The 12354-nt window shown below is 46.9% G+C and overlaps 1 long non-coding RNA gene across 1 annotated transcript in view; it reads right to left on the reverse strand.

Moving 5' to 3' along the window:
* Window positions 1-336: 336 nt before the first annotated feature.
* The window catches only part of LOC112989009 (uncharacterized), a 74931-nt gene continuing 62913 nt past the window's right edge, over window positions 337-12354 (reverse strand). Inside the window, exons 6-8 of the long non-coding RNA XR_010389175.1 lie at window positions 6162-6219; window positions 3294-3435; window positions 337-594 (exon numbers count right to left, since the gene is read on the reverse strand). This is a non-coding gene — a long non-coding RNA (uncharacterized LOC112989009). The remainder of the gene's footprint in view (window positions 595-3293; window positions 3436-6161; window positions 6220-12354) is intronic.

The following is a 12354-nucleotide window of genomic DNA, read 5'->3' on the forward strand; positions in this document are numbered from 1 at the left end:
CAGGGGGAATATATACTTGGTTCACCCCAGAGAGATTTTTTAATTTCATTGTTTTTAAATTATGTGGAGTAAATGATGCAACTTTAACTGAAACTTAGGCAAGGCATCACAGGTAAAATGAAGATCATCCTTTACAATTGAAAGAAGCACAGGAAATTTAGTGATCAGAGCAAGAGATTCCTTGGCTGGGAGAGGGCAATGAGTCTAGTGGTTAAAGCAAAATTCTCAGGTTCTGACTTTTTGGTTCTGTCATTGATTCACTGAGTCACTTGGACAAACAACTCATCCTCTCCTAGCCTCACCTGCAATGGCAATGGTTAAATTTCATTCGTAACCTCCAAGGAAACAGAGCTCATGGAAAAGTAACATTTCACCAACATCCCCAACATTGAGGGCAGACGTTATTTTGTCATATATTTGTCAGAGGACAAAAGTTGTTTTAGAATTGTTGATTTCCCTTGAAAAATCAGGGGTAAAATACACAGCCTTTTTTTTTTTTTTTCTTCTTCCTCAAAAATGTGAAGCACATCTGAAAGGATGACTTTTCCTTCTCCTGCCATCCACAGCTTTGGAATGGTTTTCTGCTGGTGACAGCTGAAAAAAGACAGAAAATGGTGGGGAAAAAAGCTTGATTTTAAAATGAAAGATGACTTCCTCCCACTTCAAAAATAATTTCATCAAATTTAAACCATCCCTCTAAAACCAAGGAAGGCTTTGTTTTTCTTTCTTTTTCTTCTTTTTTCCCCCTCCCCCCCCCCCAGGGAAAAAGGGCTTTTAATTAGAACCTATTTCCACCAGCTCTGGTTTTGACACCAGTAAGATTGAGATCATCTGGTGGAAGATGGTATCAAAGCTTTTCCTTCCCTTTTCTCTATGCAGTCTCAGTACTGAATTCCTCAGTTGTGTCAGTATCAGACTAGTTCACTCCTTCTTTCTTGTCCCCCAAAACAGCATCCAAGGTTGGGGTCCAGGCTCTCCATCCAATAACCCACCTGTACAGTAGTCCCTGCAGGGATTTTTGGTCTGTATCAGTCAGCACTGCTCTGGAGTTAACATGGACCAGGGACTGTTAACAATCAAAAATCAGTATGAAGCCTCCCTGTTTTGGAGGCTTAGAGAGTTTAATGATACGGACACAGAATAGCTCGTCCCACTGCCAGGAAGACTTCTTTATTGTGAGTGTGGCTGAGCACTGGAAAGAGTTGTCTTGGAGAGGTTGTGGAGTCTCCATCCTTGGAAATATTCAGAAGACATCTGGACAGGGTCCTGGGCAGCCTGCTCTAGGTGACCCTGCTTGAGCAGGGGGTTGGTCTAGATGATCTCCTGAGGTCCCTTCCAACCTCGGCTGTTCTGTGATTCTGTAATGGCCCAGGACATGTTTAATCTTCTACTGTAGATGAAACCTGATGTTACAGTTTTAATTTGCATCCAAACACTGATGGGCAGAGGGATCCACCAAGCACCTGCCGTCCCCGCAGAGCACGGAGCAGACCTTCATCAGCCTGTAACTTCCGCACAGAGCGGGATGGGGGTGCAAAACCACCAGGCCAACTTGGCCTTCACAGAGATGAGGGCATGAGTGGAGAAGCTGCAGGATCATGGGTAGACAGACAGCCAGACAGACGGATCCATCCCGCTTCTCCCATTCTAGCTCTGGCTGGAAGTTTGCAGCAGAGGAGGTGCGTTGTTATGCTAACTTGGCCTGTTTGCCAAACTCTAATTACAATCTGCTCTATTGACTCAAGCTAACAAGTTAATTGACTGCTCTTTGTGGCTTTGGTGTACCACAAGCCTAACTATCTTCTTAGGTAATGCGAGTGTGGGTGTGATAAAGCAACACAGCCAGGGCTGTGAAAATCATTCCAGGGAATGTTTGGCCAGATAAATTTTCACCATCTTTTCTGCCCCTGGGTTGTCTGCCAGTTAAGTGTCAATTGCTGCCAAGTCCAGTTTGGAAAGAGTAAACTCTCTCAAAATTTAAATAATTAAAATAAGAGGAAAAGCCATATTGATCTGCACGGACAAGCTAGGCTGAACTCGATTCTGTTTGCTGTACTATTTTAGCATATTACTGTTGCCCTGGATTATGAGTTGGCTGCAGATTTACTTGCTCATATCTCACTATTCTGCAAGTAATGCTACTATCACAGCAGCATGCTGAAGCCCCAGTTGAGGTCAGAGCCCCCATTGCCTGGACTGCAAACCAGTTTTTAAAAGCTAGTTTTAGCCTTTGTGAGCTTATGATCGAATCTGAAAACAGAGAGAAGGCTTGATAACACCATGGGCATGTGAGCTGCTCTTTTTATATATGTAGCTTTGAAGGAGGTCACTGTCATCAGTTGGGAAGTGGTACAAAAGTGGTTTCCCCAAGTGTTCCCAGCAGGCTGAGGAAACAGGAGACTGGCCTCACTGGCACAGATTAAGGTCCGTGTAGCTGGATGCATCTCCCCAAGTTCTGGCATAGTCTAGTCCCTTGGTAAAACCTTGTTTACGTCAACGTTAATGAATTAAATGCCCCTGGTCATGCTCCTTCTGAGGGGAAGGGGCAGAGCCTCACTCATATCCATACACATAACCTCTTGCCGCACCAAAGCGATGGATGCAATAATTCCTGGTGGGAACAAACAGTGGTTTTGACTGTCTCCTGACCTCTGCCTGGTTTTCCTTTGGCAGTGCTTTGGGCACAAGCCAAAACCATGCCAGAGAGTGTGCTGACAGTTGAGCGGTGTGGATGGTTGTGGGACAGTGCTCAGAACAGGGCCTCTTTGGTGTCACGGTATAAACATGGTCACTTATACTTCTGGCCTCCCCAAAATCCAGCAGAAGGCATTTCCGCAGTTCAGTTATGGGTAGGACAAAAGGGCTGGGAGTCAAACTCACGAGCACCATAAGCTAATCCAGTGTTTTATTCCTTCAGTCCCACTGGCTGCCCTTGCAGCTGGGGCCCAGATTGCCAATATTGGGCTGCTTGATTTCTTCTGAAACCAGGCAGTGTGACTTCTGCCACTGCACACCCCTGCTCCGGCAAGAGGAACAGTTCCCCTTTGCCATAGGCATTGCCAAGGGCTGGAGTCACCCTGTGGGACTCCTGCTCCCGATCCGAAGGTCAAGGAGCTGCAGTGCGGTGGGAGCATCGTTTCACGCCCAGAAATGTTCACCTACAGCAGCGCAGGAGCAGAGCATCCCCGCGCAGCCACCGAGGAGAGCTCCCCAGCCTGCCCCGGCCGGCCGGCACGTTCCTGAGCCTTCCAGGAACACCCACGCGCACGCACGCACTGAGCACATTAACCCACCCATCTCCCTGCCCTTTGGTGCGAGGCACCGGGCCTGGAATCCACGGGGTCAGCAGAGACACAGAACAGGCTGTTTACGGGGAAACAATTCAGCCTTGTCTTCAGCCACGTCCAGCTTCGTGCACGGGTCTCCATGCAACCGCTGGAGAAGGTCGGGGGAGAGGGCGGGAGACAGAAATATTTTGTGTTCTTCCAACTGAGCTGGAGCAATTCAGTGATGGTCACACATGCCTCCCCCCCCAAAACTCATTTTTAGCTCTGAGAGACGGGGCTGGGTTACCAGGAGTGGAAGGACAGCCCTGAGGAAGGAGGCAGAAGAGAGAGTTTCTCTCCTTGGCTTTCCCACAAACACACCACCAGTCCCAGTCAAGTCACTCCGTCACTGACTGCCTCAGTTTCCCCTTTGCCAACTATGGAAAACCATCTTCAAAGTATAGGGCAGCAAGAGATGGGAAGTTTTCTGAGCCTAATGTATTCACTCACAGCACATGAAATGTGCTCCAGGGAGCCAGAACCCAAGGACAGGTATTAGCTCTTCTAGCTGGTATTAGCTCTGATTTTCCTCTTGATGTCACAGGAGCCTAAAAGATGCTTTGCCCTTTTTTACAGCTAGGTCCCAGGCAGCAGCCTCAGAAATAACTGTTCCTGAGGCAGCTGTGAGTCCCTGGGCCTGATCAGGGGCCAGAGGTGTTTGCACCTCCAGGCTGCCAATTGGAAGAACAGCAGACAGCAGGGGACAAGCTTGAAGAGCTCCTGTCTGTGCTCTGCCAGATGCAGCCTAAATTCCTGCAGAAAGAATATTGCATTTGTGGTAGTCAGAAAATTTGCACACACACACACACATGCACACACTCCCTCCCAGAGTGCTTTGCATACTACAGGTATATTATTTGTTTCATTGACTGGGTGCACCGAAATGAGGCCATGTGGGCAGGTGAACACAGCATCCCTTTTCTTAGCACACACTAGCCAGTTCAACCTATACAGAGGAATCTGAGTGAGGCAAAAGATTCAAATGTTGAAACTTACAGTTCATATTTGGCTAGAACTCAGGATAAACCTGCTCCTGTGTTGTAGCAAGTCCTGGGAGATCTCTGGCAGTGCTGATATTTACTGCACTGATGGGTAATGAGAGACAGTAGTCCTTACCTAGCAGCTGCCCAGTACCTGTTGTGCATGGGGGAAGCCAAGCCATAGAGCTGGCAAAGCATCATACCTCATGCAATAACAGGGGTTGGTATAGAAAACAGTCCTGTTTTTCATCCCAGTCCCATGACTCTTAACCTTGCATTCCTGTGCAGCAGTGACAAAGCACCTCCCATCTACCGCTGCCTAGGGATACGGCACAAGCCAGAAGTCTGCAGCTGCTTCAGCCAGAAACCTGGCTTCCAGTGTTATCCCATCACCATCAAGCTGCAGAAAAGTCCTGGACAGTCGGCACAGAAGCCCTGTGGGCACATGGGCTGTGTCCTGAGCCCAGCCATGGCGTATGGACCAAGGAGCCTGCACTGATCCTGCTGCTCTGTAGCTGGGGTCTCACTGCACCTGCTTACACCTGCGGGGCAGCTTGTGCATGGGGGGGGCACCAATCTCATACGGAGCAAGGCCATTAGTTGGAAACTGCCACTTGCACTAGCTGGTGTCTAATGTGACGAAACTTCTTCCTCCCCTTCCTGCTCACCCCTTTCCCTCAGGGTCCCTCCAAGTCCTGATCCAGCTCCTCTTGTGAGACCCTGTGGGCTCACTGTGCGTTAGCCTGTTCCCCCTTTAAACCCAAAGAGCGTCTTTTCTTGGCAGGGACTTAAGGCTGGAATTACTTAAGCTAATAGAGCAGTTAAATAAGACAACGCTGGCTGCACTATCCACAGGAAGGGTACATTATACTACCCTGGAGACAGAGAATACATTAGTGGCTTTTAGACCCTTGGAGTCTTTCCTTGTACGTGGCAAGTCCTAAGCAAATCACTGCAAGCCCAGCATCCCTGGGTTTATCTGTCGCAAACCCTCAGCCAGGGGTAGATGTTGCTATTAGGGACTTTGGTCTCTCCAGCCAACAGCAATGAATGCACAGTACAGCAACAAAGGCCAGCAGGAATGTTAGAAATTAGCCCAAGCAGAGCCCGTTGCAAAACCACGTGACCTCTGGAAAGTCACTTTACCCCGTGTCTCTGTCAGTCCCACATGGAAAATTGGGGAAAGCAGGAACTATGCTAAGATAAAACAGATGCTGCCTCTGATCCGGCTGCTCTCAGGGGGAGAGGCCTGGTGTCCAGGCTGTTGTACCATGCCATCGGGATGTTGTCAAAAAAACAAGTATATAGGGGTAGCTGGCTTTCAGTGTGGCAGGAAGGCTTGTGCAGGCCAAAGGGATTAGGGCTGAGGATGGACCCTCATGTCCCTGCTCTCTGCAGAGGTCGCAGCACAGAGCTGCTCTGTCCCTAGAAAGGTCCCTTTGAGCTTCACCCCTAGCCATTGCTCCCAGTTCGCTTATCCTTCCTCCCACCCCACAGCCCCATCAGCACCATGACCTGCCCCATCCCTGCCCTTCACAGGGTAACAGCACCTCTCTGAGCTGCGGAACCTTATGAAGCATAGGGATTTTGTGCTTTTTCAGGCTCCCAGCACGTGGCTCTCCATCTCCTTCTAGTGGCCAGTGCACACATGGAAATGCCAGCATCTCTCCAGCATCTCTCCAGCTCATCGCCCAGGTCCTCTGTGCAGTCCTTCCCACTGTGAGGGCTTCTGTCCACCCCAGAGCACCCATAGCCCCTCAAAATGCCATATGTCGCATCGAGAATGAGGGGCTTGCTTTTGGCTATAATACTGATATGTGGGGGCAAGTATTTTGCCAGCCACCCGTGGTCTCACCTTCCTTTCACAAGCAGTATGACTTGCACAGTGTCTCCTCTGGCTTCTCTGCTGTGGCCTTGAAGAAAAGAGAAGTTGTGAGGAAATTCCTTTGGTCTTCTCCTAAGCCCTCCCATCTCTATTTATGTAATTTTCTGTTTCTTTCCTGTATTGCAAAGGTCTCACAAGCTGTCTCAGAGAGAGCCTCTGCAGCATTTCTCAAAGCTCTCTGGGTTCTGGGCTGGTCTCACATTGCTGGAAACATTTTTTGCTGCTTTGCTACAGCTTCTTTCCAGCACTCTCATATTTCTACCTCAGCCGAGAGGAGCAGAGCTGTCTTCTTGGACTGAGGATACCTGGTGCCTCTGCCCAGTAGCTGTTTTGATGGTGACTCAGATGCCAGAAGGGACCAGTTTCTGGGCTGGAGGTGATCAAATCCCCAGTCTACCAGGGATGGATGAGTGGGCTTTTCCTGAGTCTAGCATGTATATCTAGGGCCTTTAACTTGAATTTGATGGGACTCATAAGGGTTTCTCCTCTACCTTTTGCTTCTACTCATGAGGAATAAAGGAATTAAAAAAGTAAGAACCTCTTTCCCTTAGTCTTCCCATCCAGCAATAAAAACCCTTCTCTAGGCTCAAATCCTTTGGTAAAGCCTGACACAAACATCCTGTCTGCAGCTGTGGGTTCCTTCATTTATGTCCTATCTTCCTTCTCCAAGGAGTCTATTTAGCTGCTGAGCCTTCAGGACACAAGCGTGCCTCTTCCTCAACCTGTGTGTCCCAGCACCTCTCAGCAGCCACCTTTAGATATGGTCTGCAGAGGCTGTGAGCAGTTGGAGCCACTACGCAGAAGCCTGGACATTTATTGTGCGCTGTGGCAGGCTGTGTTGCACCTGGTATGTGACCAAGACTGTGGCTATCAGGAGCTACTAGAATGACGGTGGTTCTTCAGAGCACAGAAGAGAGATGACTGAGAGGGAACAGGGAAGAGAGTCAAATCTTGTGAATCCGCTTTCCCTCCCAAAATGAGAACTGCAGGGCATTGAATGGAATGAGAACTCTGCACATTCAAAGTACACGAAAAGCAGTGCTTCACAGAGCGTGCTGTTGTGGGATTTGTCACAGAAGGACACTGTGGAGGTAAAGGGTCTGCAGGGGCTCAAACCCAACTGTACAAGTTCATAGGTGAAAACCCCTTCAAGGTCTGCTAAATGCAAAGGGTTGTTGCTCAGGAACTGCACATCCCAGATGGCTGGAAAAGTACCCTGAGAACTACCAGGATGTGCTTGCCCTGATCCTTTCAGCAACACCCTGACTGACTCGACCTGCCCACCCTCTTGGTTGTCTCAGGCATGAGAGTGGAGAGGGAGCCATGCAAGCAAGCCCCCAGGCGATACAAATTCACCGTAATGCAAATTCACCATTAAATACCAGGAGTCTAACAAAGAGTCCTTAAATTAAGCGATTCCTTTCCTTCTCTTTTCGCCTATTCTCATCAGCTCAGCTATGACAGGAGGAATAAATGGAGCCTCCCACTGAGTTCAACTTCCATAGCACTGGGTTTGCCAGGTCTTTGATCAAACCCTCTTGGCTGCAATATCTGGACTGAAAAAGGTGGACCTCCATTGGAGCACTAGTCAGGACCAGGCCTGCCTAGCTTTCAAGACCGTGTGCATTCAAACCAGTATGGACAAGTCAGAAAGAGCCGATAATAAAAACAAACTCCAAAAAAGAAACAAAATGATCAATACCTTGATAAAAATGCATGCTCTTAGTGCCAAGTGTGTATGGCACAATTCAGTCTAATATGATTTCAGATTTATAAGGTATTGGAGGGCTCCTGATTCCCATCACACTGCTAATTCATAAAACACAGTAAGATTGCAAGGGAGAAAGGCAGCATGTTCATATTCCTGCAGGCCAGATGTCTTTGGAGAAAAAGAAAGGGTCGTGTGAAGAGCAGAAGTTTTGTTCTGGAAGGGGCTGGAGCATCTGAGGTATGGTTTGGATACAAATAAGGGGAGAAAAATAGAGAATTTTATAAATGCTTACAAAGAGAAGAAAAACATCTGTTTTGATTAAAGTGTTTCAAATGACCCATTTTACTCTGATTTCCATCTTTTTGTAGATTGTGTATTTTAAATGTAGATACAGATATTAAATGTCACAACAAATTCTTAAACTAAAACTAAAATTTAAAAAAACACATTTTGCAGCAAGCAATCGGAATATTTTGTTCAGAAGACACTGATAAGGGATGTTTCAGCATGGCCTGATATTTTCTCAAGGTCTTTTTCCAAAATGAAGTAGCTGTGAAACATATCTCTAGGTGCAAAGCACTCCAGTCAGTGTGTTGTGAGCTTGGTAAGGCTCTAGGCCACACTAAGAGGAAACATTTTGGGTCTCAGCAACGAGTTTTGCACAGAAGAAAGGCAGCACTTTCTCACCCCACACTTGTGGTCCCTGTGGTGCTCCTTGGTGTTACATTCCTGGAGACGTCCCCGGGGGCAGTGCCTCCACCGAACGAGACTCCAGGGCAACCCCCAGCTGGATGCTCAGCGCTGGGAGGCTATAACCAGGGAAGGACGGCTCACGTCTGCCTTAGGCTCATACCTTGCTTAACAGGATCTTAGCAACCATCGCCAGAGACAAGACAGGGCTAGGTGGACCCTTGGTCTGGAAGCCAGTTTTATCTGAATTGCTGCTTTTTCCTTTTTTCATTTTTTCTTCTCTCATTCTGCTTTCTTTTCTTCTCTATTTTCTTTTTATTCTCCTTTATTTTTCTTTGTTTTCTATATTCTTTGCAGTTTCCCTTTTTGTGTTTTCCTTTTTCACTTTTCTTTTTCTCTTTTTTTTCTTCTTTTCTTCTTTTTCTCTTTTTTCTTTCTTCTCTCTTCTTCTCTCTTCCTTCTTTTTTCTTCTTTGTTTTGTTTCCACTTTTCTTCCTCTTTCCTCTTTCTTCTCCTCTGCTCTCTTCTCCTGTTCTCCTTTGCAACCTACTCATGCCACTTCTAGAGGTGAGCAGACCTTCAGCACAGCAGACCTTTTTAAGAGACTTAACAACTCTGGTGAATATTCCTGAAAGCAAAGAATCTGTTTTCTTGGTCCTAATGAAGATGACTCTGGTGAGACCTAGCTGAGCAATTGGTGTTTTCACATGTCAGCTAACACCCATATCCTATTTTACTGCTGAAGGGTCTTCCCACCACCTGTGTCCTAGCTGGTCTCTTCTCCTGTCACCATTCCAGCCTTTACTTTTATGCATCCCCCGCTTGTTTTTAAAGATCCCTTTAGGTCAGCCTGGCAACTTCTGCTCACATTTTGGAGTAACTGGGTCTGTGCTATTCTCCACGCAGGGAAACTACGATCACCTTCCCGGTGTCGCAGGGTCTGGCGCAAAGTTACTCCAACATTGGAGTAAACCTTGGCCTTACAACGAAAAGTTAATTTGCACTTTGCTGACCAGTTCTGATGTTGAAGTTTAGCTTCACGCCTCTCTCAGACCAGCCAGGGAGACCTTGCTTTGCTGAGCCACAAGCAGCACTGCAGCAATTTTGTTTTCACGGGAGATTGCAGCTGTCTCGTAGTCTCTCATGAAAGCACCTAATGTGGGATCTGGCTGTGCCGCTTGTGGCCGGGTGGGACTCCCGAGATACCTATGGCCTGATTCAGAAAAGCAGTTAAACACGCATCTAACTGCATCATGAGTCAGGAAAGGACACGTATGTCCCAGTGGTTTATGTAGGAATTAAGCATGTGTTTAAGTGCTTTTCTGGCACATGATAAGGTTATGAATGAGATGATATGACGCGGTCCCCAGCACAAGCCAAGACACGCCTTTCACATCAGACACAAATTTCTGAACTTGGATTACCTCAATTTAGTACCTTGAATTACCGTATTTAATCTCTAAATAAATGTGATGCAGGTGTTTAAGGATGCTGAGTGCAGGCAGATCTTTCTCACTTCATTGTGGCAGTGGGTGGGGAGGGGGAATCACCTCTGAAAATTAGGCTGTATCTATTTTGGGGACAGAATATGGTCATATATGTTCCTTGCTTTTTTGGTGTGTTATACAACAAAGCTTTTGAGTTTGACTACCAGTCTGAGCCTCCCTAGAGGAAACAGGAAACACTGTCATGTGAAAGAGAATGGAAGATATCTAGGTTTTTATTTTTATTTTTTGCCAGTTGGAGTCTTACTATTTGTAATTAATACAAGTTGGACTGAGCCAGTGCACTGGCAGTGGGTTCCCATTGGAGCCCATAGCAAAACATATTTTGCAGCTCTGATGATCTGGGATTCTATTTTACATTGAATCTAGTTTTTTTGTTTTGATTTCTCTTTCTGCTCAAGAAACTATGCTAAGAATTTTGCACCCAAAGAACTAGGCCTGTAGAAAGATGGCCAAAATACACCTGCAAAAACCAGAATGGGAAAAATCATGCTGATAGAAAAGCGCCTTCAAGGCTGTGGCTGTCTCTCACAGCATGAAGCACCTTCGCAAGGGGTACTACTTGTGTAGCAGGAGCTGTAGAAACCTATTTGCTTAGATGAGGCTTTAGGCTGAGCTTTTTCCCTTAAAACTGTGCAGTCTCCTTTAGGAAGTTCCTTCTGCCCATACATTAAAAGAAAAATTTCTCTGCTGAGTACTTGTAGACTTTATTCATTCTTCTTTCTTCTGCGGTGGGACAGTGAGACATGACAAGGCTTTAGCCATTTGCAAGCAGTTGTTCAGTTTTGGCTGCAAGCACGGTGGGCAATTCTAAAGTAGTTAGAGAACAATGAAGATTTGATAGGAATTGAAACACTAGAAATGAGTGCTGACATGTAAAGATGGAGGAATAGATACACAGACATCAGAAAAATAAGTACAGGGAGATAGATGGGATAGGTATGTACAAGGTATTTGGATAGATGAGTATAAATGTAAGACGGGGGTGAAGAGTGGCTGTGCTGCGTTGGAGCACCTAGCTCAGTATCCTGTGTCCACCAACGGCCAAGAGCAGATGGAGGGAAGGCCCAGTAAGTGTCATGTCTTATTATTTATTATTGGGGTGACGTTCTCACACAAAGTCCTGTTGGGGGTTGGAGGACGCTGCATTCATCGCATTTTTCTGTTCTGCGTGCCCAGATGTTGAGCAGAACTCTCCTGGTAACGCTAGCCAGCTTCCACTTTTTACCTTCCCTGTGAATTATGGCCCTACAATTTTTGCTCTGTAAAGGCTGAAACCTCAGAGTTCATAGGGAGTTTAGTGTCTCTGCACGGCGAAAATCCATGGCAAATGCATTTGGCTCCAGCTGCTCTTATCACAGGAGGCGGGCTCAGTGCTGAGCCCAATCAAGCTAGCTTATCAGGACAGGCAGAGAGCACTTTCTTTTGCAAAAAAAAGAAAGCAGAATAACACCCAACACTGGGGCCACACTTGGCTTTTTCTTTTCTTTCTTTTCTTTTTTTTCCTTTTGGAATCATCATAAGCCCCTGGCAGATCCCTCAGCTCCATGCAGCACAATCAGAGCTAACCAGAAAAAAAAAACAGCTCAGTCAACGGGGAAACGTTCCTTAAAGATTTACAAGGTTTCCTGTGGTTTTTGAATGCAGCAATTACATTTTGTTCCATGCAGTTTGCACTTCGCTCTCAAGGTGGAAAAGCCGCAGGTTTGGGGTGTGTGTATGTGCATGCGTGCATTTCTTCAGGAAAGGAAAGTGCAGAATGGGTCAGCCGTGAGATGATCCTGCTCACTCCTCTCAGGAGACACCAGGACTGCACGGAAATGGCAGCTGGGGGAAGGCGAGGGTACAGGTATCAAAAACATTTCTGAGCTCTCTTTAATCTCTTTGACTCTTCTTTTAATATTTTTTTGTTGAGTTCCCCCTCTCCTCCAAATTGGGGAAAGGAGCTCCTTGGTGGCATAGCAGGACAGGAACCATCAGACAGTGCTGTCCCCTCCTAGAGAAGCCAAGGTGGGATCTCTCTAAGGCAAGCCATGTGGCTTCGCAGAGACTTAACTCATCCTGGTAAGCCTGAGGCATCCCAAGCTTCTGAGTGCAGATGCCCACTGTTTGAAAACCACTCTCAGATCTCGACGATATTCAGGTATCTGGTTCTCCAGTTGCCTTCATGGACAATTAAGAATGCAGATACCTCCATGCCCATGGGGACAACTGCTGACAGAAGCATGGTGCTGCTTCCCAGCAGGACAACTGCTAA

The sequence above is a fragment of the Dromaius novaehollandiae genome, chromosome 4, assembly GCF_036370855.1.
Source record: "Dromaius novaehollandiae isolate bDroNov1 chromosome 4, bDroNov1.hap1, whole genome shotgun sequence".
NCBI lineage: Eukaryota > Metazoa > Chordata > Aves > Casuariiformes > Dromaiidae > Dromaius > Dromaius novaehollandiae.